General features: G+C 44.3%; 1 long non-coding RNA gene across 2 annotated transcripts; it reads right to left on the reverse strand.

Annotated features, from left to right (window-relative positions):
- Nucleotides 1–104: 104 nt before the first annotated feature.
- Nucleotides 105–23,904, reverse strand: LOC133395892 (uncharacterized). 2 transcript variants are annotated; one of them, XR_009767287.1, is made up of 4 exons: nucleotides 23,855–23,895; nucleotides 23,057–23,091; nucleotides 20,894–21,789; nucleotides 105–205 (listed from the first exon to the last, which is right to left on the reverse strand). It is a non-coding gene; the product is annotated as an uncharacterized LOC133395892 (long non-coding RNA). The 2 variants fall into 2 exon arrangements; XR_009767288.1 differs by lacking the exon at nucleotides 23,057–23,091 and having other exon boundaries at nucleotides 23,855–23,904.
- Nucleotides 23,905–25,093: the final 1,189 nt, after the last annotated feature.

The following is a 25,093-nucleotide window of genomic DNA, read 5'->3' on the forward strand; positions in this document are numbered from 1 at the left end:
CAGCAGGGGTGGCGAGGGCTGCGCGGGCCCCGTGCAGGCCAGGACAGCCAAGAGCAGCGAGAGGCGAGAGGCCGGCCTCGGCGCCACCATGGGGTACGGGCGGGGCCAGTGGGCGCTGGCCGCTCAGCTTTGGCGGGTGAGGCCTGGCGCCGGTTCTCGGGGTGGGTGGCGCTCACCGACTTTCACCTGATGAGGTGAGGACACCCTGCGGGGGACACCCAGTGGACATCCTGTCAGTCAAACGCACTCACAAAGACACAATATAAGGACCACTTCATGTCTAAAACCTCTGCCTATGTATTTTTTTGTTTTTTGACTGTACTTCAATTTTGGCCATTATGGTGAAAACTTGGGAGAGCTAAATATTTTTGAAGGTGGTATTTGGTGTAATAACTTTGAGAACCACTTGTCTAGGCGACAGTGAATCGGTGACACGTTCGACGTCATTTGGACAACTCCGCGAGAACTCCTTAAACTGATCTTGACTTGATCTGTTCTGACCCCTGTTGGCCTGGAGTGTAACTGCAACTAGTCAAACTCACACAACTCGTGTGTACGTGCGCGTGTGCGCCTGGTGGACGGAGAGCACGGAGGAAACCATTGGGATCACGTTGTTAAGCCTCCTGCGTCGTCATTAGGTCCAATTATATTTCCCGTGTCAGTTTCTTCTCTCTCTTCCAACCCTCACGCCGCCGCCCGCCATGCTGGGAAGTTAACGTGGGATTAGCGCTGCTGCGCTCTGCAAGAAGTCTTTTTTCTTTGCAGTTCCCAGAAAAGAAAAAAACAAACATTTAATCATCTTGTTGTTTGTGCCTGCAAAAACATTTTCTCCTCATACAACTGGGCACTTTATTAGGTACACCACATCCCAATACCATTATATGTGATTGACACTGCCACACTTAGTAATTTATTTATATTAAAATATAACATATTCAACACCATCAGTAGGGACGGTAACGGAAAACGGATTCTTTTTTAGGACGGGTTCTCAATCATTTGATTCCTAGGAATCTGATGATTCCGCTTATTGACTGTTCTTAAAAAATACAGAATAAAAAAAACAAAGAACTCGGGAAACTGCCTGTGGGGAAAAAAAAGTCTATACCTGGTGTATTAAAAGACAGCTGACATCCTGGCAAGAATGATGAAAGTTAGAAGCTCTCTTTTGACTGTTCTCAGTGTTTAAAGTTGGGCTTAAAAAGCACAAATATTTTCATTTTCTCTGGAACCATAAGACTGCAACTCGACAAGTCCCTTAGGCACTACTATTATTAAATAGAATGTACAGAATTAAAGTTTGAGCCACATTTTTGGCCACCTGTGGGCAGTATAATATACCCAATCCGATGCACATGAAGGTGACAGGCACAATTGCCCAGTAAATTTTCAGAGGATAATGTTGTATATTGTATATCTGTCTATGAGTGTTGCTTAATAACAACAATAATCACATTAGAGTCATCTCCGCTACTGATTTTGGATTCTATTTTGGATTCTATACAATCGACATCTATGAGTAGAATAACGACAAAAGGAATGAAAAACTGTCATAACAACATGAGGTGGATTTTATTGCGTGATATATACAGTGTGCAATACAGGTAGCATACATGTGTAATAGCTAGTATGCAGTCTGGAGTATGGACCGTAATGGTGCATCGAAATGGACTAAAATGTACATTTACCAAAAGACATAAAATGTTCATTCGGAACAGCAAGCAGCTGTAATGCAGCAAAGCAAAGCAAAGAATTGTGGGTAATGTTTTTTCTTGGCCGGCAGTCGTTTTCGAAAGCGTTCATTAGTGTACCGGCGCGAGGCATTTAAGGAGCATCTGTAAATCTCAGCCACAAAAACCACTTTGACTGTACGAGAGGAAAAAAAAATGGATTTTAGCGCTCTCTCCCTCACACACACACACACCAATGCGAGTTCCATTAAATCTCATTAAATCTCCAAACGGCACATCCTCCATCTTCCCCATGTAGCTCTGCCTCTTCCTCCTCTCTACCAAGAACGAGCACTCCTCCTCTTCCTCCTTCCTCCTCTTCTCCTGTGGGCCGTCACAATTCATTACGGGCCGCGCTGATTCATGGCTCGGTCCCACATCGTCGGGCCGCACGGAGGCAAGGCCATATATCTGCGGCACCCCAACATGCATGAACACACACACACACACACACACAAACAAGAAAATACACCGCATGCCTGCATCAGCATATCAAAGAAAGCAAGATAAGTGAACATAGTGCATGCGGCTCACACACACGCAGACTCGTGAGGCGCATTACACCCACACATCACACGTGGAAGGCAGTAGTGTGCGCCTCGTCATCATTCCAAGCCTGCTGGGAGCGTACAACGTCCACTATGGGCCTGCTGTAGCACTGCTGTGCGCGTCGGCGTGAGAGCGTGAAGAATAGAAAGAATGATTAATAAAGATCTTCTCCTCGATAATCTCTATTTTACAGCTTCATTTTCTGGACGTGAAATATACATCCGAGTGGGAGCTCACGGTGGAAGAAAAGATGGGATGAAATTGACTGACGTTTGGGGATCAATGGTGAAAACATGGATCGACTCCGTAGCAGCAGCAGCAGAATCATTTCTAGAATTATTTTTCAGATGAAGAGCTTCATGTCGTTTTTTAATATTTACACTCGCAGCATTCCACGCTGTTCAATGTTTCGATTCAGCCACTTTCAATTCATGTAACACTTCACTTTGCAGGATTCTACATGCCACTTTCTACGATTCTACACCAATGCGTACGATTCTATGCTATCACTTTCTGCGATTCCACACTTTCATTTGTGTGATGCTGCACCGCCACATTGTGATTCTGCACAGTAGGTTTCTCCCATTCGACACCATCACGCTTGACGATTCTACACTATCTATTTCTATGATTCTACACTCTATTGTCACGTTCAAACATTCTACAGTGTTGACGGTCTATGACAAAACGCCACCACTGAACTACCGCGAAGAGCGACGGCAAATATTTTTTGATTTGATTATTTGTGTGTGACAGACAGCTGATTGGCTGAGGGGGAGACAAAGATACAACGAGCAGGCTAAAATCACAACATAGAAAACTGTAATAGTCGGCACTGTCACGTTAAACCAAAAACCATAAAATAAAGAAAACCCAAATCATGACATGATTTTTCTCTTTTAAAATATCGGTCTACAATAATCTATACAATAATGTACTTGGTGGAAATGAAACTGAGATGGAGAAAAAAAAAGAAGAGCTGGAGAGAATAAAGCTAACGTAAATCTCTTTGACTTTAATCATCTTCAATCATTTCAGCTTCTTAATTATTCAAATCACTTCCCGCTTCGCTATTGCAGCCCAAACGGGCCCGTCGGCCACGTCGGGCCCATCGCCGGGACGACGAGGAGGAGGAAGAGGAATACGTCTTACTGGCTTAGTGCCACTGTGGAATATCAAACTTGTTATTATTTGCATCTCTGCATTAATTGTTTGATCAAAGAGATGACCGATGAGTCCTTGAGTCCACACAAACACTTCATTCGCACTTGGAACGTTCGCACCCGATACCGCGTGATGCAGAACACCACCGACGTGATCTCAAGCGCAACTCCAGACACGTCGCAAGCTCTTGGATGCGATCCGATTACTTACGAGCGATGACGTCACGCTTTGAAAGTCGCTAACAACTGCACATGTCGGATGCTCTGCTTGCATGCGTTGCTGCTTCGTGTGTGTTCAAGTTGCAGTTGTCAGTTGTTTGAAGGTTTAGAATTATTTGTAAAATCTATGCTAATTTCCGTTAGCCCTTTTACAGCGTTTCGCATAAAATGTTAGCATTAAGCTGGCGGACTTAAATTCGATTACATTTAAAATTACAATGCTCAATTGTCTATTGTCGTCTTTGCCAGTTTTACAATAAACTTCAACTGGAACTGACAAATAAACAGCTTGAAGCAAGCACATTTTGGATCTTATTAATTTGGGGGCGTGGTTATTCGGTTAATTAGCCCCACGGCGATGTCACAATCAGACCTCCCAGTTTTCCATGACGCAGCAAATGAGTCAGTCACACAAAGTCAACACTGAATTCTCACAAGCTTTTGTGTTTTTGTGTGTGCAAGTGTGTGTGTGTTGGCATCACTTCTGCGCCGCCTCCGCTCCATCCTTGAACCTCGTGTGCGCCATCCGTCACAGAACACCAGCCAGGACACTTCATTAGGTACGCCACCACCAAACAGGTTCTGCACTGACTGAAACTGTCACCTGCAGTACTGTGTGTACTGTTTGCAGTACACAATCGTTACTCTTGGGCTTTTACGCAACTTCACCGCACTACATCACTCGTGTTCCTCTTAATATTCCTCTTTTATCATCTTATTTGGCTGGTATTTATCATTCCACTTTTCTAGTCTTATTAGTCCTCTTTTATCCTCATATCGATCATGAAGTGTTTGAGAGTATGTATCCTAAGAACAACAACAACACGTGTGTGTTGGGTTAAAAAAAAAAAAAGAGGAGCATCGAGCACAGGTGGTCAGACGTGACCTGCGGCTACGCTCGCGGCAAGAAAGTCGAGTCAGGTCGCACGAACGCGACAGGAAAGGAAAAAAATAAAATTAAAGGTCGGCGGTCTCCTTGGTCATTAACAGTCGCTCACTCCGGGCAGCGTTTGATCGCCGCCCGCTAATGAGATCCTTTCAGACGCTTTCACAAGCTTTCACTTGCTTTCAGGCGTCCTCACAGCGAGTGGGAGAAGGGCACACGCGCACACGCGCACACGCGCGCGCGCACACGCCGTGACACCTCGGATCAGTCGAGACACGAGGCCGTGATGGGAGGATGGACTTCTTCAAGACAGCGTGACCTCCTCTGACTTGACTGCAGATCATTTTCCACATCTGAAATTCATCACTCCCTTTTCGACCTTTTTCACCCCCCCCATCTCCCAACTCAACAAAACCACTATCACCCGCGTTCCTTCTCTCTAAATTTTATTTAGTGGCGTCCACCGGAGTCGTACACGTGGCGCAAATTCGGTAGCGAGCCGACAAATTCTCGAAGACGAGATTGGCGAACGATGGACCGCCGGAAACGGACGAAATGAGCCGAAAAATGGCAGCTGCGAAACCAAATGGCAGATGAAACATCATCAAGAAGACATTTAAATTAGAGGAGGAATGTAAGATTATATAACAGAAATAATATGACATTCAAAGAGGAATAAACGGGGATTCATATGATAAATGAGTAAAAAGAAACTGTTAAGCGGAACAATAGACATTTGAAGGGGAATATTCAGATGGCAAAAGACAAATCATGATAAAAGAGGAACAAAAATATATTTAAAAAAAAAATAATCATCAGACAGCAAAAGTGGATCATATAATAAAACACATAAAAATAGTAATAATAAGATTGTAAAAGAAGAAAAGCGGATTGAAAGAGAAGAAAGCGATGCGACTACTTAATAAGTGCACTTCAAGGGAGCGATAAAAACAAAACAAAGAAAGTAAGAACACTAAACAAGTTAACTACGCACAGGATGCTAAGGGGGAAAAATAACACTTTCATTCCTTTTTCCCAATGGTGATATGCTAACCGGACAAATTGAAATGGGAACAACTTGTTGTGTTGTTTGTAATTAGCGAGCGCTTGAGGATTCGTCTGCTATGTGGAGACACGTTTGCCACTGGAGGCTCCGCAATGAGCTTGTTCCACAAAACTACTGTATGAGTTTCAATGAGTCCCCCACCCCTTCACCAAACAATATTTGCCGCACAAAGGCACGAGCAAGCATGAGCCCACATGATAAATCTAGTAATTCCACTTTTATCATCTTATGACTCTTCTTTTAAGGTCGTATTATTTTTCTTGTGCCCTGCTATTTCTCTTGCCCTGTCTTACTCCACTTTTATCATCTTAGTTTTCATTTTTAAGGTCGTATTTTATGCAACTATTCTTTTCATGTATTTTTTTAATCGTCATATTATTCCCATTTTAAGGTGTAATAAATGTCTGGTAATAGCTTCTGGCATACTATTTTAATTTGACTTCCTAATTATTCGTCTTTTGTTTTATTCCTCTTTTATCATTGTATTATTTCTTTTTTTAAAGTCTTACTCCTCTTTTATCCAACTAGTCCTCTTTTAGTGTTTTCATTAATCATCTTATTATTCCTCTTTTAATGTCTCCTTATTGTGTTTATTCTTTGAAGGTCTTAGTCTTACTGTTTCATTCCTCTTTAAGCATCTTATTATCATTATTTAAATATGTAATTGATGTCTAGTAATAACTTGATCAGTCGTCATCTTTTATCATAGGGTTAGATGCATTACTATTCTATTTCCTTTTATTCCTCTTAGAATTTTGATTGTCCTCCTTTATCATATTACCATTCATATTATCCGATCCTTCATTTGATCATCTTATTATTCCTCCTTCATTATTCCTCTAGTCAAAACTTAACATTGTATTGTTATTTTGTCATCTAATTATTGCTCTTGTATCATCTTATGTTCCCTTTTTCTCCTCATATTTCATCTCATTTGATGGTCCTATTTTTCCTTATTTCCTTCTTTTTTCTGCCGTTCCTCTCTCCTCGTTTGCGTTGATGCACCTGCGAGTCGTGGTGACAAGATTGCGTCATTCCGCGAATTCCTCTTTTATCATGTTATTCCTCTTTTACGGTCTTATTGTTCCTCTATATCATTCCTCTTGAAATGTCTATTTATTCCACTTTCATCATATTACTCGTTTTTGTCACCCATGCAACACAATGGCGCGGAATCGCCGCTGCGGTCCAAAAAGGGCAACTTGTCGACGAGCTCGTTATTGACGACGACGAGGAGCGAGGAAAAGGCGGGTCGATAGCGGGCGGCTGTAAACACCGAGCGAGCGGCAGCAGTCATTTGTACGGCTGCGTCGGCCACTGCAGAGTGTGTGTGTGTGTGTGTGTGTGTGTGTGTGTGGGAGGGGGGGGATGCTTGCCACAAAGTGAAACGAGGGCCCAAAGTCCTGTAATCAACATGGTGTCCATTAGCGCTCGCTAGCATGACAAAATCTTTAAAGCACATATTACAAGGAATAAAATGTACATAGTGTACAATACTACTGTGCATTACTGTTTGTTTAAGAGTATAGAAGGTGTTTATAAGAGTATGATAGAGGTTAATAGAGGTGTGGGGAAGATTAATAAGCATATGGAGAGGTTCTTACAGGTTATAAAAGAGGCAAAAAATATGTATTCCTAACTTTGCGAGAGTGGTCCGGAACCTAACCCCCGCAATAAACTAGGGATTAATATAAAACATATTTTAAATATATTGAGTTGCGACCTCGGTAAGAGAATTAAAATAAACTAGTAAGACAAGATATAAGCATAATAGCGCTTGTTAGCATGACATCTTCGCCGACCGGGCACATCAAGGTCGCACCTGCGGGGGAAGCGGCGAGTAGAAAGCGGCCGTACACGTCGACGACTCTTTGGCGGTGCCGCAGCAGCTTGTTGCTGCCAGGAAATGGGGGGCATTGATAGCTCGGCGTCGCTCTCGGTGCTGCTGTCAGCTCGCCCGCCAGGCTGCCACTCAACGCAGGAAGCAGCCGGCGGGTTGAACACGGCAGCGCCTCGTCACACGCCAAAAGGGAAACCGTTACACGGGCCGGGGGGGAGGGGAGACGACGCGGGACAGGGGTGGGGGGCCTTCACCATCGCCGCCTTCAGCTAAAGCATTTAGACTGAGCCGTTAACGGCGGGAAAAGGAGGCGAGGGTCGCCATCTGCTCGCCGTTCTCCATGAGACGCCGCTTAAGACGCCCGGTCATACAGATGTCTACTGCCAATTAGCATGCAGCGGAGAGGTCATCTTTGTTGACGCAAGCGCTAATTGATGTTCCGTAAGGTCCTACGTCACACATACACACACACACACATACACACACAAAAACATTAACTTTGGCTTTGAACGTGACAGACGCTTCCAACGGACGAACGATAATATTTACCACAGTAACAACCGCAACAATACCAATACTAACAATGAAAACAATGACAACAGTGATACCGATAATGGGAAAAACAACACTAGCGTACACGAAAACAGATAACAAAAATAACAGCAATAACAATAGCGACAGCTTATATGAGGTTCTGCGATGTTCTCTGAGGTCCTACGTCACAACAACAACAAAATAAAATCACATCATATTCAAACGGAACTTGCGTTTATAATGTTAAAACTTCTGCCTTGAACGTGACCTGCGCTTCCAACGACACCGTTGACGATAACAAATAGCAACAACAATACCAACAATAATATTGAGTACAGCGATACCGTCGACCGATAACGAGAACAGCAATGATAATGAGAGCTGTGATAACTGTAACAACATCAACGCTACCCAAAGTAACAGTCGATAACAATGAGAGGAAACTCAGCAACAACGATAACGAGATTTGCAGTAATAATAACTGTCTCAACAATACCAGCAGGAATAATGACAACTAAAACAGCTAAACGATAACGACGACAACAACAGCTGTAACAATGATAGTGACCACTGCACGATAAAGATAGCTGCAATTACGGTAATAACAATATCGCAATACCGATAAGAGAACAACAACAATAATGAGAAATGCAATAAAGACAACGACAATTACGTTAGCAACAATACCGACACTACCAACGATCACAGCGATACAGACAACAATGAATATAGCAAAAACAATAAGTGCGATAATGTTGGTTGAGGCGCTGCCCGGTGATGATTAAAGCGACATCAACAACGAGACCAAACAACAAAGCGGGACGCCGAGCCTTTCAAGCTGTGTCAGAAGATGAGCCCAGCCTGATGTCACCGCCAGCAAGCCCTCGTTCCCCTCGGGAACGCGTCAAAACGACCGGGCGGGAAAAACAAGCCGCAAACAATAGTCGCCTTGTAATTAGTCGGCGGTGGAAACAACCAATGCGCTCGTGTCCAATCAGGTTGAATTCCCTACCGGCGAGCACGACGCATCGGCCGCGACCGGGCCGCCAGTCATCCGTAGCCATGATGAAATGTTCAACAAAAACACAAAGTGTCTAAAAGAAAATGCTAAAATGTATGCAATAAATATTAAAAGCCTCTTGATTTGAATTTCATTCAAATTAACCAATATTTTGGATTAAATAATTAAACATTTAAACTGGAATATTTAATTTTAATTACATTTAATCCATTTAATTTTAATATTTGTGTAATTTATTTGATTTAATAATCTGTAAAATTTTCGATTTGAATCATAAAACGAGCGTGCTCATTTTCAAATGGTATTGTTTCTATAATAGGCGGCACGGTGGGCGACTGGTTAGCGCGTCAGCCTCACAGTTCTGAGGACCCGGGTTCAATCCCCGGCCCCGCCTGTGTGGAGTTTGCATGTTCTCCCCGTACCTGCGTGGGTTTTCTCCGGGCACTCCGGTTTCCTCGCACATCCCAAAAACATGCATGAATTGGAGACTCTAAATTGCCCGTAGGTGTGAATGTGAGTGCGAATGGTTGTTTGTTCCTATGTGCCCTGCGATTGGCTGGCACCCTAGTTCAGGGTGTACCCTCCCTCCTGCCCGATGACAGCTGGGATAGGCTCCAGCACGCCCGCGACCCTAGTGAGGAGAAATGTTTATTTTGCTAATATTTTTGTTTTTATTGTTTACAATAGCACAATTAACATAAGTATTGAACAGACTATAAGAGGGAGGCGCCACCACACCCTAGTGAGGCTAAGCGGTTCAGAAAATGGATGGATGAATGAATAATAAATGAAACACATGATACCTTTTAATTCATAAATTTTTTTTGGGGGGGGGGGGGGGACAACAAACAATTATTACTGGACTCTTGATAATCCAAATGCTCGGTAGGCCGGATTAAGGAAGGGGGCGGGCCGCCTGTAGCCCACGGCTCGTACTTTTGCCACCATCTGTGCTAACACCGGCTGGTTAGCTCAGAAACAGAAAACAACATTTCACCTGAGGTAGTAAATACAGAGCCAGAAAGTCAATGACGCGCCTCCAGTGAAATCAGACGAGCAAGACCGAGCAGCAGACGGAACGAAGATTTGCCTACCATGATTTCAGGACAAGAAGTTGTCGGATGCTGCTGTCTGCCACAGAGAAAGAAAAAAAAAAAGAAAGAAAAGAATAAAGAGACACAACAAACATGAGAAGAATATTACAAGGGGAATAAACTGGTACTGAATACTGAAACTGAACACTGCGCCGATATCAGTCCAGCAATTTCCATGCTAAGATTCCATCAGCTTCCTTCCTCACGTTCAAAAAATATAAGCAGGAGACCGCTACGTGTGATTTCCCAGCACGGAAATGCGGCCATCGTGTGAATTATTTACCGCACGGATTTCATTATCTGAGGCCCGAGCCCGGCCTACGCAGTCTGGACACGTCGAGGCCGACTGGCAAGGTCGTTTCGGTAGCGGTAGCGAGAACGCGGACGAGATGACGAGCCGGCGTCCCGCTCGGGGAACACAAACACCGCGAGATGGATGAGGAATATTTCGGCGGACAAACGTTCATAAATGTTCCAGTCAAACTTCTCCAGACGGGTCAAACTGAGCCGAGCGCCGAAACGAGAGAGCGGCTTGATCCCGTTATCCCGCCGAGCAATGCAGGAGGATTGAGAAAGCGACTCGAGACATCTTTGTGCATGAGCCGAGAGATGAACAAATTCACCAGCGGGAAACATTTCTTTTAAATTACAACATATCACATGTACGCTGAGCATTTTTTTGAATCATCATTCGTTTCATTGGCTGATGAACTCATCGACTGGCAGTTGTGGCTGTTTTCAATGCATTTGGACTGATTTCTCGAGACCCACAGAATAATGTGTTCTGCGACAATATAAACATTGAACCTACCAAAACAAAGTGTAGATGCTCTTCTTTCACCAGAAAAAGCTAGTCTCGAGCTTTTTTTGTTTTTGTGACATCTCAAACTATAAAACAACAAAACGACCTACTCTTTATCTTCTCCTCAAAAGCGATGCCGATCTCATATCCAAAGTGGTGCAACGCTGCCATCTACTGGTGTCTGTTTTTCATCACAGTTATGTAGAAGCTTGAATTTCACAGCTTGAATTGCACGCCTAACGAGTAGGTGTGCATGCAAAAAAAATAAGAAGAAGAAATAAATAAAAACGTACTTGACGCATATATTCGTCAGTGGCAGGAAATGGTTGGATTCCAGTTGACCAATGTAAATGTCCACGGCATTGAATGACTTCATTGTAAATGATCTAATTAAAACGTGGCTGGCACGGTGGCTGAGTAGTTAGTACATGTGCTGTTCAGTTCTGAGGTTGGTGGGCCCGTGACCTGAATGAGAATAAGCGCTGCAGAAAATGGATGGAGGCCGTGACGATCCTGGCTTGAATAGAGCCACGTGCGAGACCCCCCTTTGGTGTTATTTCCCAGCATATTTTCCTTCTTTTATGTTAAGGATTCGATTGTTATGTTATTTCCCGAGTGTTGCCTCCTGGCCTTCCTTGATGCGGAATCGTCTGTGATGTCCTCGTATAAAATCTGTTCCCCCGGCTGTGTGGTTGATGCTTATGATGCTGAAGCCAGTTAAACGTTCCTGGGACACGGTTGGCCTCAAGTGGGTTTTTATTAACTCGAGTTTTGAAAAGGCATCTCATCGACAGAGGGCGACTTCACAAGGGGGCGCAAATTCCGCATACAAACGGCAATTATTGACATGTCATGATGCCAATTCAAAACCATTTTATAAATAGCATTTTTTTTGGGGGGGGGGGTCAGGGGCCGCTGTGGAGCTGCACTTATAGCGCATACCAGAAACCACCAAACGTTTAATCCAAAAAGTTTCTTCAATTCTAAATTTTAAGTAGAAAGTCTCCCTGTCCGTGTACCCTGGGGGTGGTCACATGAGGGTTTTGGTGATGGTGTTGTTTTTGTTTACAGGTGTGGCTGGTGACTGAGCGTTTGGAACAACAACTGGTTGTTCACCTGACAATGTCCAAATTCTGAACAAAGAGGACCGCTGGTTTTAAAGAGGTGTAAGCGAAGACAGAAGAAGTTGAGCCGTTAGCATGTTGCTAAGCTAAACACTACAAAGTGAATCCACAAAAGTTGAATCACGGCAACTGGACTCTTCGTATTTGTTGAAGACGTTTCACCTTAAATCCAAAAGGCTTCTTCAGTTCTCCATTTTTGGATTAAAGGTGAAACGCAACCAAAGAGTCCAGTTCAAATATTATTTTGGGCCACATCTACAAACAGCCAGGCCTATATGTTTGTTTTAAAAATGAAAAATAGCCTTGGAGCACAAAAGTTAGCCCAGATGTAGCTGCACGCTAACGGGTAGTGGAGCCTTTTTAATGAATGCTTTGATTGTTCACCAAATAACAAGTAAGCTGCATGCTGATTTGGACATTGTCATACTGGCGTGATCTCCCGCAGGCTTCGTCCCAGCTTGCTCACACCCAGCTTGGCGTCTCAAAGCGGGGGAAACGTGTTCCTGGCTCAATTCCCCCGCAGGGTCTTGGCGAGGACTGCGGGGCCGCCTAATTGACTACATTGTATTCTCTACAGCGGAGTCGGATCCGCCTCGGGAGAGAAGAAGCTCGAATGAAACCCTTAGTTCGCCCTCTAGCGCCAAGAGACTCATCAGACACCAAGTGCTGAACCTGGTTGTGAGTAAGTGAAAGGAACAAGAGGATGGAAGCAGGAGAGGAAGAACAATCCTCAGGTGACACCACCTCACAGGCACCTTCTTAATTCCTGCTTCTTGCTGAAGTGGAAAACTGTGGTGGGATTATTACCTCCCTTTTTAAAGCCACCTAAAAACTGAGGTTAGGGTTAGTCTGCTCATTACCAGCTGAAGAACATCTCTAGAATCCGAGATCCATCCAGCTATGTATTTTCTGCTCTCCCAGCTGACTTTAAGCGAGAGGTGGGGTACATTCTGGACTGGTCATCAGCCAATCGCTAGGCACATATATGAAAACAAGCTTCACGCTTAAGCAGTCACACTGATGGACAAGTTCGAGTCTTTGATGAAGTGAGAACTAACATGCATGTTTTTGGAAAGTGGAAGGAAGCCGGAGTACCCACAGAAAACCCAAGCATGGGGAGAACGCGCAAATTCAACAGGATTCGAACCCCGAACATCCAAACTGTGAGGAAGAACTGCTGAGCACAAACATTTTTAAAAAAATAAATCAATAAATAATGCACAACAATTCAACATCTTGAAAAATTCCTCCATCCATCCATTTGCGATACCGCTTTTCCTCAAAAGGGTTTGCTGGAGCCAGTCCCAGAATAGTCAAATAGTCAAAGAATAGTTTTTAAAACCTTATAGTTTGTCTATAACGCTCTGAACAGTTTTGGACCAAAATATATTCAAGACCTTTAAGTTCTCTGTGAGACTTCCGAACCCCTCAGGCTCATTGAATGTTTCCAGTACCACAACTGACCAAAGTGAAACAGCATTGTGTTACAATGCTTCTTAACAAGGAAGTCATAAGCAACACATGCCAGCCTGTCCACCAAAAAAGAAGCACTGTGTTGTGATCCTAGTGTCAGTCTATCATGGCGGACATGTCCCGCTAATAAGTGTTGCCATGGCAGCAGCCCTGGAAACTGCTGAAGACATTTTTTCTGTTTAGTGTTTTCAAGACGCAAGAAATGAAAAGTGTGCCTGCCGTGGCTCTCTCCTCAACTCAATTAGCATCCATCCATCCATTTTGTGTAGTGCTTCTTAACCTGTTCGTGACTGAAATTGAGATTGAAACTTCTGTTGAAATGCAGACACGGGTACACTGTGGAGGGAGCACCAATTGATCACAGCCAATATAGCAGAGGTGGGGGACTCCAGTCACGTGACTCAAGTCAGACTTAAGGCGCCATTTTTAGGACTTGCTCGCCTAAGACCTATGCAAGACTCCACTTGCTTCTCAGTGCAAAGTGGCCAATGTTTGAATGCATGTTGTGAATGAGCACACCTGTACAATTCGACTTACGACTTGCTTACGACGACTTAGCTTAGCTTGACCCGACTTTAGTGGAGACTCGACTTGAGTTTTTGCTCCAGCAACTTGGGACTTGACTGAAACCTGAAAATTAAGACTTGAAACTACAACCCCAATTCCAATGAAGTTGGGACGTTGTGTTAAACATAAATAAAATCAGAATACAACGATTTGCAAATCATGTTCAACCTATATTTAATTGAATACACTACAAAGACAAGATATTTAATGTTCAAACTGATAAACTTGACAGTTTTCAGCAAATAATCATTAACTAAGAATTTTATGCCTGCAACACGTTCCAAAAAAAGCTGGGACAGGGTCATGGTTACCACTGTGTTACATCACTTTTTCTTTTAACAACATTCAATAAACGTTTGGAAACTGAGGACACTAATTGTTGAAGCTTTGTAGTTCTAATTCTTTCCCATTCTTGCTCGATGTACAGCTTCAGCTGTTCAACAGTCCGGGGTCTCCTTTGTCGTATTTTACGCTTCATAATGCGTCACACATTTTCAATGGGAGACTGGTCTGGACTGCAGGCAGGCCAGTCTAGTACCCGCACTCTTTTACTACGAAGCCACGCTGTTATAACATGTGCAGAATGTGGTTTGGCATTGTCTTGCTGAAATAAGCAGTGGCGTCCATGAAAAAGACGTTGCTTGGATGGCAGCATATGTTTCTCCAAAACCTGTACGTTCCTTTCAGCATTAATAGTGCCTTCACATATGTGTAAGTTACCCATGCCATTGGCACTAACACAGCCCCGTACCATCACAGATGCTGGCTTTTGAACTTTGCGTCCATAACAGTCCGGATGGTTTTTTTCCTCTTTGGCCCGGAGGACACGACGTCCACAATTTCCCCCAGAAATTTGAAATGTGGACTCATCGGACCACAGAACACTTTTCCACTTTGCGTCGGTCCATCTTAGATGAGCTCGGGCCCGAGAAGCCGGTGGCGTTTCTGGGTGTTGTTGATAAATGGCTTTTGCTTTACACAGTAGAGTTTCAAGTTGCACTTACGGTTGTAGCGCCTAACTGTATTTACTGACATTGGTTTTCTGAAGTGTTCCTGAGCCCGTGTGGTGATATCCTTTACACATTATGTATTACTCGTGCACTCACTGTAGTTGTCTCGCCATGCTGCACTATTTGCATATACTGGCCACTCATGCCAGAGTAGCATCTGCTCCATTTGCACACCGATTGAGGAGTATCTGCAACATTTGCACAACCGACATTGTCCCAGATGATCGCACTACTCGTCACTTTAAACCGCATACACTCCTTGAAGTCTCGGCGCCCTTTGCACAATGGTCATTGCACCGGACTATTGCAATATTAGTCGTTCGAACTGCTCTAAGTGCTAGAGGACTCTGCATCTTTTTGCACAATTGTTTTTTGTCAATGTCTTAATGTCCCCAAAGTGTTCTGTAAATTGACTGTCTGTTGTACTAGAGCGGCTCCAACTACCGGAGACAAATTCCTTGTGTGTTTTGGACATACTTGGCAAATAAAGATGATTCTGATTCTGATTCTGATTCTGATTCTGACATTGATGTCGGTTTTTGATGCAGTGCCGCCTGAGGAATCGAAGGTCACGGGCATTCAATGTTGGTTTTCGGCCTTGCCGCTTACATGCAGTGATTTCTCCAGATTCTCTGAACCTTTTGATGATATTATGGACCGTAGATGATGAAATCCCTAAATTCCTTGCAATTGTACTTTGAAGAACATTGTCCTTAAACTGTTCGACTATTTTCTCACGCACTTGTTCACAAAGAGGTGAACCTCGCCCCATCTTTGCTTGTGAACGACTGAGCAATTCAGGGAAAGTCCCTTTATACCCAATCATGGCACCCACCTGTTCCCAATTAGCCTGTTCACCTGTGGGATGTTCCAAACAGGTGTTTGATGAGCATGCCTCAACTGTCTCAGTCTTTTTTGCCACCTGTCCCAGCTTTTTTGGAATGTGTTGCAGCCATAAAATTCAAAGTTAATGATTATTTGCTAAAAACAATAAAGTTTATCAGTTTGAACATTAAATGTCTTGTCTTTGTCGTGTATTCAATTAAATATAGGTTGAACATGATTTGAAAATCACTGTATTCTGTTTAGCACAACGTCCCAACGTGTTTAAAGCATGTGTGAGGAATACAACTATTTTTTTTAAATAATTTTACATGGCCTATGTCACAGATTTTCACCTTTCTTGGGCAAGTCTGGAATGTATCCTGCATGACGAACGGGGGGGTGTCACTGTAATTTCAAAAATAAATAAATCCATCTTCATCACTTTCTCCTCCTCCTCATCCAAGCGCCTTCATTTCCTATTTCTGCTCCCTCCCATCACTCCTCAACCTACACTTTAGGACACTTCCTTTCCTCGCCGCCGTCGTCTCTGGCCTACATCAGATAACGCTGCGTTCGCGTGTGCACGCGCGTGTTTGCGAGTGTGCACGTGGAGGCTCATTCATCTCCTCGTGCGCTGGCATCCATTCACAAAGGCTGATCGTGCACAACGATAAAGAGGAGAAAAACGGAGCGGCGGAGGGGAGGAAGATGAAGGGATGAGCGGGTGATGGAAGGACGCAAAGAAAGGAGAGATGAGCGGAGGAAGCAATGATGAGAGGTGAAGAGGAGGGAGACGGATAAGGAAGAAAAAGAAAGGATTACGGAGATGGAAGGATGAGAAACGGGGAGTGATGAGGAAGAAGGGGTGAGAAAGATGAGGCGAGACGGGAGGAGGAAGAAAAAGGTGAGATGAATGAGTGAGGGGAGGAGAGGAAGATGAAGGGATGATGTGGAGAAAGAGGGATAAGGCAGAAGGATTAAGGTGAAGGAAGGATGAGGAATCGATGAGTCGAATGAGGGCGAGGAAGTAGGAGTGAGGAAGAGATTGCAGCTGGAGGAGGAGAGGAAGATGAAGGGCTGATGAAGGGGGAGTGAAGCGAGCGGTGCAGCGAGGAGAAGATTGCAGCTGGAGGAGGAAAAGAGGATTGGAAGGAGACAGTGTGGGAGCGAGGGATTACAAAGGACAGTAGGTGAGAGAAAAACGAGAAAAGACAAAGTCAAATAAGTTCAGCATCAAAGTGGACAAAAACAGAATGAAGGGAAGAAGAAAGAAGAAGAGATGAAGGAAGAAGAATGAAGGGAAGAACGGGAAAAGCGGAGGAGGGAAAGAAGGAGGGATGAAGCGTGACGGTAATTAGAAGAGGGAGGAGAGTAATGAACCACACAGCAAGAAAGAGGGATGAGGAAGGAAGGAAGCAAAAAAAGATGAAAAGACTCCGATGTAGGAAAGTAGAAGGGAAAAAAAATCGAATGAGAAATGTTTAACACCAAAAAAAAAACCACAATTAAAGTGATCAACGTTCCCCAAACAAAATGGCGACGACCACGAGTCACAGACGCGTGCTTTGATGCGACATGCTACATGCGTGTTCACGTGGAAACATGCAGTGATCAGCTCAAAATTCAAATGCTCCACTGACAAAGTACACACGTGTGTCCATTTATCCAGGGCCAACTTTTACATTTTATTCCCTGATGCGTTTGTTACTGTGCATATATTTGCATTCATAAAGTGCCGTGGAAAATAATTGGCCCCTGTCTCAAATTCGTAATTTGTTTTTGCATAGTTTCCCCACTTGAGCATCTCAATCTAATTCAAGTCCAGACTTTGACAAGCGACTCCAAAACCTTGTTTGTTTTTTAAGCCATTCAGAAGTTGACTTGCGGCCGTGTTTTGGAACGTTGTCCAGTTGCAGAACCCAAGTGTGCTTCAGCTTGAGGTCACAAACCGATGGTGCAAAGTTTTCCGGTAAAGAGCAGAACTCATCGTTCCATTCATCACACAAGTCGTCCAGGTCCTGAAGGAGCAACGCTGCCCCAGATCACCAGACTACCACCACCATGTTCGAGTGTCGGTATGATGTTCTTTTTCTGAAATGCTGCTTTACATTTACAACAGCTGTAACGAGACACACACATTTCAAAAAGTTCAACTTTCATCTCGTCAGTCCATAGAATATTCTGGTAAAAGTCCGATTTTTTTTGTTTTGTTTTTTTGGGCCAAAAGTGAGCTGAGCCTTTGTTCTTTTTGGTCAGCAGTGGTTTTCGCCTTGAACCTCTGCCATGGATGCCATTTTTGCACAGTGGATCTGTGGATAAAAACAGACACACGGTATGTGGCCATAACAACCAGAAAACTTGGTTTGTGGATGTGTGGGTCATGAGGCTGGATCGCAGGGCGTTTGTCAATGAAACCTCAGAGTTGGTGCAGAAAAATTAATTATACATGCAACGAATAGAATCATGAATATAGTAATAAAGTAAATAATACACTGGCGAGAAGTTGCCACCAGGCTGCAACTGTTTTGTTTGTTTTTTTAGCTTTTTTGCTTTACTCCAATAATAAAAATGACGAAAAACAAACTCTTTACTCAATAGATTACTTCCCCTTATCATAAATTCCACTTCATATCCAATCTTTTGCCTTGTACGCTGTATACACTACACGCTTATTTATTACCGGTTATGCGCGTCTCGTTAGATGCAATCGGCAATTTGTTGCCTTGAACATGTGATGTGTTGTGCCAATAAGTTGGAATCCAAAAATGAATAAATAAATAAAGAGAGAGAGGATGGCAAAGATTCCTGGGAAAGCATCCAAACTGCGTGATTCAGCCCATCAATGAAGACGAAGCCTAGCCCACACAGTCCGTCTGCGTGTGTGTGTTTGCGTGCGCGCGGGTGTGTGAATGAAATAAAGTATCAACCCGGTTTAGCATCAAAATATGATAAATGTGCGACTTTGGCGTGGAGACAACGCAGGTTTATCCACGCCGCCTCCGCTTTGTACTGATGGATTGTGGGAAGTGATGACACACGACAACTTGCATCCAGTCCGAGACGCTTATGGGGCAAACGCAGCCAAAATTCTGCACTCCACTGGCTTTTTAACGTACGTGCTACTTCCTGTCGTATTTCCTGTATGATGTCGTGACTACATCCTGTGTTATGACACAACTTCCCGTCCTGCTTCTTGGGTTAGACTGCTGCTCCTTCCTCTTACGCCGCCACTACTTCCTGTCGTACTTCCTGTGACACACCTGGTCAATTCTGATCGGGAAGTCAACGCAAGCCACAGTTGGAGGGCATGCGGGTCAGTCCCCTCAAGCCGGGCATCTTGACCTCAGCCGGCGCACGACGGCACAACACGACCTCATTAGGGCGGTGCGTGAGCTCGAGCCCAATGCCAGCTGACTGGTTGTTGGTCCATGTCAGGGAACATACTGTATATATGGACAAACAGGTGTTCACACCGTTGGACAATTTCTTCATCTTCAATTAAGCTAACACAATAACAGGCTAACCTGCTAACTCCAGATTCTAACCAGTAAACCTGAGAACTGTGAGGCAGACATGCAAACCGCTTTGTCACCGCGCTGCCTCAAAGTGAAGGAACCACAACAAAATGGAGCCTATCAAGAAGCGAGCAGAGATGAAAATATAAATGGCAACACGTCAATGGGTTAGGGTGCGTGCGCGCAAACTGTTGAATGTGCCTCAGGGTAATCTGCATCATGATGCTGATGATGATGATGATGACTGTTGTGGCATTTGTCGTGTTGTGTTGTTGTTATTGTGTTTGTGTGTATGTGCGTCAGTGCGTGTGTGCACCAGCTGCTGGAGTGCGCGTGCTGCTATAATGTTATATGTGCCCTAAAGCGCGTGTGTGTGTGTGTGTGTGTGTGTGTGTGTGTGTGTGTGTGTGTGTGTGTGTGTGTGTGTGTAGGGGGGAGATCGAGACCCCACTGCAGGACGCTGGAAGGAGGGCGCAGTGGCGCACATATGCGTGTGAGTATACGTGGCTATGCGTTTGTGTGTTTTGTCTGTGCGCTCTGTGTGTGTGTGTGTGTGTGTGTATGTATGTACTGTATTTATGTACATTTGTGTGTGCAAGTTTGTGTGTGTGTGGGTGTGTGTGTGTGTACTAGTGTACATTGTTTGTGTGTTTGTTTGTGTGCATGTGTGTTTAAATGAATGTACATGCATGTGTGTGTGTGTTTGTGTGTGTATAAATGTATGTGTGCATGCATGTGTGTGTGCGCGTGTTTGCATGTGTATGAGAGTGTGTGTGAGAGTGTAGGGGGGAGATCGAGACCCCACTGCAGGACGCTGGAAGGAGGGCGCAGTGGCGCACATATGCGTGTGAGTATACGTGGCTATGCGTTTGTGTGTTTTGTCTGTGCGCTCTGTGTGTGTGTGTGTGTGTGTGTATGTATGTACTGTATTTATGTACATTTGTGTGTGCAAGTTTGTGTGTGTGTGGGTGTGTGTGTGTGTACTAGTGTACATTGTTTGTGTGTTTGTTTGTGTGCATGTGTGTTTAAATGAATGTACATGCATGTGTGTGTGTGTTTGTGTGTGTATAAATGTATGTGTGCATGCATGTGTGTGTGCGCGTGTTTGCATGTGTATGAGAGTGTGTGTGAGAGTGTGTATCTGCATGTATTCATGTGTGTGTGAATGTGTGCGCGTGACTGTGTGTGTGCGCGTGAGTGTGTGTGTGTGTGTGTGTGTGTGTGTGTGTGTGCGTGCATTTTTTGACAAATGTCCCACGTGAGTCACACCTCTGGAACTTGGCAGCACAAACACACACGCACACACACGCACACACACGCACACACACACACACACTGACACACATGCACATCAATGACAGAAGGGTCAAAGACACGTTTATGCACACAGTGTGTGTGTGTGTGTGTGCGTGTGTGTGTGTGTGTGGGCGTGAAGGGCAAAGCCGGCGTCAGGTGTCGCGCGCGCGTGTACTCACCGTGTGCGTGAGGCTCTTCTTCTTCTTCTCCTCCTCCTGGCGCTGCTCTCTCACTCCATCCATCCGTCATCCCTCCGCCGGACATCCTTTTCCTCGTCACCCCCGTGGCGGGACGGCGTCCTCGGCATCCGGACGGTTCATGTCGCACACGTATTTCCGCACACCCCGAGAAGCCAAAATGAGGTCTGCTCGGCTCGGCTCGACTCGACTCGGCTGCGGCGGCGTGGCTACATGTTGCTGCTGCCGCCTCAGCGTCTGTTTCTCGCCCGCCCGCCCGCCTCGACACTTCTTGGCTTAACATTCAGTATGTACCCCCGTTGCCTAGCAACCTCTCTCAACCGCCCTCTCTCTCGCCTCGGCCCCTCCCCTACACGCCTGGCTCGCTACACGTGTTGAATGCAAACGAAGTCGCCGCCGCGTCCTTCCTTTCCTGCCTCCTCGGCTCCTTCGCTCCGCTCCTGACGCTTCGCGGCCCACGCGGGAGCTGGCAACAGCGAAGAATTCCAGTACACACTTTGACCCCTTAACCTTGCCTTGAAACCTTGACATGAAACCCTTACCCGAAATGTGAAACCATATCCCTTGTTTGAAACCCTTAACCAGGAGGCCTCTAAACCCCAACTTTGAAACCTTAACCCTTGCTTGAAAACATACACATGTTGAATGCCAACATGCCATCCTGCCTGCATCCTTTCCTGCCTCCTTGCCTCCTTTCACCTCTCAAGCCTTTGCAGTGCTGGCTAAAGTGAAGACATCCAATGCAGACTTACATTTGGAATCTCTATCTTATTCTTCGTCTTCATCATCATCATCATCATCATCATGGAGTTGGTCTTTATCCCGCGGTTGGTCCTCCAGCCTCCAAGAGGCGCCGTCCCGCATGCCGCGTCCTCCTCCTGACGTCAACAGAAAAATCAAAAAGTCGGCCGGTCAGGTATTGGCGACACGTCTAAAAATAGAACAAAAAAAACATCTAAAAATAGTGATGGAGCACGTCTTGATTCTCGTTTATTTTTTTTTTAAATAAATACAAATCAACTAAGAGGACATCAGTAGTCACTACAAAATTTAAAAAGAAATCTATACCAGCAAAAAAAAAAAAAAAAAAAAACATCAAGGATTCCACTTCCTCTCTCCACCTACGCTTTTCAAACCTTACTTTGCAACCGTAACCACGGGTCCAAACCGTAGAGAGACTTACTTTGGCCTGAAATCCTAAACGTGGTTTGAAACCCTAATTTGAACCTCTGACCTCTGTTTGAAACCCTAACTCTGGCTTGAAACCTTATTTCAAACCCCTAATCATGGCCCAAAACCCTAAAAGTCGGACCCTAACCTTCATCTAGAACCCGAATTTGGCATGCCAGAACTGGAAGTGACATCGCAACCAGTGCAAGCCAATAGCAGGGCAGCATTTTCCTGCATGTGCGAGTCCAGTGCACATTTTCTTTTGTTGCGCGAGCGGTCGTAATGGTGGGAAAGTATGGAAGGCGCTAATGCGAGCGCCATTATTTTTTTCTCTCTTCATTTCCGCGGGTTTAATGTTCCTCATCCTGCCACTTTTGTGACCCGGGGAGGCGCCACGGCGATAACGAGCAACAAATAATGCGCGGCGCTCGATGGAGAACGGCGGGAATGCGGCGCTCCCGACATCCATTAGCGAGCCGCCGAGACGAGGCCGGGTGAGGTCGGGGTCGCTTCTTTCGCGCTTCTGCTGAGCTCAGCTCAGAAACTTCCAGTTCTAGTTTGCCCATATTTACATGGAAATGTGGAACATGAGCAGTGAAGGGAAGTGACCACGTACATACGTATACTCCATTACTGTACTCACATTTACATATACAGTAGTTCATCATTTATATTTGGCAACTAAAATCCGTTCCGCTTGAACTTTCTTTCGTAAAAATCTCATTTTCCTTGCTTTTTGGCTGAGAAACCGGTGTTTTTGGTGCAACCAACCCATGTTCTACTGCTGATTACTAAAGCAAAGAAAAATGTAAAAACAACCTTTTTTTTTTCTGGTTAAAGACAAGAAGAGTCTATTCTTTCTTATATTGTCACAGAACACAATATTCTGTGGGACTTCATTGAAAGATGAGTCAAAATGCTTTCAAACGGCTGGCAATATGTACAGTGTGTGGATGTACGGTATGTATGACTTACTCTTCTTCTTCTTTCGGCTTGTCCCGTCTTGGGGTCTTGTGAAAACGAACAACAGTGAGCCTAAAGAGCACCAGTTTGCAACTTGCAAAAACTCCGTCTCATGTGAAAAACACATTCGGGTCAAGGTGTATTTTTTCAGTTGCACGTTGTTTTGATTGTGATTTCCAACCACTGTGCCGTTAAATGTGATGCGAGAGATCATCAGGTGTGCCGTGGGAAATGATCCGCTTCCACTTAATTGCTCGAGAAATTATTTCTTTTTAGCTTGATTGTAGCTTTTTAAGCCTGCCTGCAATAAAATAAATAAAACGATCAATAAATAGAGTTTCAGAACGGTCTTTATATCAGATTGGTCCTTGACTAAACACGTACAGAATTCACAGAGTAAATTGAGATGAACTCGTCATTATTTCAGTAAGGGCTGTCACTATTTAATCTTTTCAGAATTTATTATGCTAACAACTATTCCAGCGAGTAGCCCCCCAAAAACAGTTTTTTGTTTGCTTGTTTCTTTCTTTGTTTTCTTTTCTTTTTTTCTTCTCATTTATGAGTGGTGGACATCTGTACTTAAACTACATATGTTGGTACCGAGTGTATGGTATAAATTCTGTGTAGAGAATTTGAGACAACAAAATTAGCTAACGCTAAACGCTTAGCAATCGCGATTAGCATTAGCGCATTAGCGATTACCATTTTAGGTAAAAAAATCAAAATAAAAACGCTACCTACCATTCAGCTCACTCATACATCATGTTACATGTAAATTACACATCTAATAGTGTCTTAAAAATCACTTACAGATGCTCCTCTGACGTTTTCGGCAATATTTTCTCTGGTGCAATACGGCGTGCGTTTGCAATACATGTCCGTGTGAAACATGGCTGGTGACGCAAACATGGTTCCAGACGGAATATTTATTTTGGTCTCGGCGACGTTTCGAGGCAGAAATTTAAGACCTATTTAAGAAGTTGACTTTATTTGAGTTTGTCGATTTTTAGGGGGGGGGGGGGGGAATTTTCCATTACAAACTCCAAAATGAAGTTATGTTTACCTTGTTTTTATCAGTGTGTATATAAAAATGAATGTAGTATGTAGTATATTTCAATAGTACTGAAACCAGACCTCCGTTGAGAGGGTCAAAGGGTGGGAGACCGGTATTCACTCCAACAATCTTTTGTTTGCACCTCTAAATCCCAGGACATCTTTAAATCAGTTATATGGATATTGGGGTTTCCGGCTAACCCTTGACCGAAACCTGACCGGTATTTACAACCGGGGTCAGGTCATCAGAGAGGACTGGTTTTCATTATCGCAACCAAGGGCCCCAGGGAGGGGGGAAATTGACAGAGTAAAAGAGACACCCGCATGGGAGTGCAAGTCCAAATATGGTCACGAGGAACGGCCCTCTCACGGGTGCCCCAAGGAGGGGCTAATTCCACGCCCAGAAAATTAAACCTTGATAAACTGAGATCCAGGGGTCTTTCGGGGGCTCTTTCATCGTTCTGACCATGAAGCAGCTGCTATGACACTAAGGCCTGTTCAATAAATCGAATCAGTGTCTCGAAGTCTTCATTCAACCCATGCCAGACGGAAGTCGAAGTTCTCCCGGGAGATCAATCGACTCGGAAGCACAGGTGCAAGAAAATTAACCACAAGTACAATATACAGATAAATGAAAACGAGTCATTTGTTTTGGCACCCTAATAACAGTAACACTAGCAGTTTTGTTTTCTTTGGAGCCATACTGATTGCTCATTTAGAGCAAAAAACAAACATACCTGCAAAATAAAGCGATTCCACAGTAATTTTCTCTTTTTTTAATTTACATTTAGCAGTGGCCGCTGTCACGGCCACTTATTGCACCAACTACACTTCTAATCAAGAAAAATCGTTACAATTAGACTTTGACATATCAACCCCCCGCCAACCGTCCCGTCCCGTCCCCCCCCCACCCAAAAAAAAAAAAAAAAAACAAGAACAAGTTTAAACTTGAACAGCCCCGATGGCAAATTCCTTCGACTTCATCTACTTCCTGTC

Source organism: Phycodurus eques, chromosome 20, assembly GCF_024500275.1.
Source record: "Phycodurus eques isolate BA_2022a chromosome 20, UOR_Pequ_1.1, whole genome shotgun sequence".
In the NCBI taxonomy this organism is placed as follows: domain Eukaryota; kingdom Metazoa; phylum Chordata; class Actinopteri; order Syngnathiformes; family Syngnathidae; genus Phycodurus; species Phycodurus eques.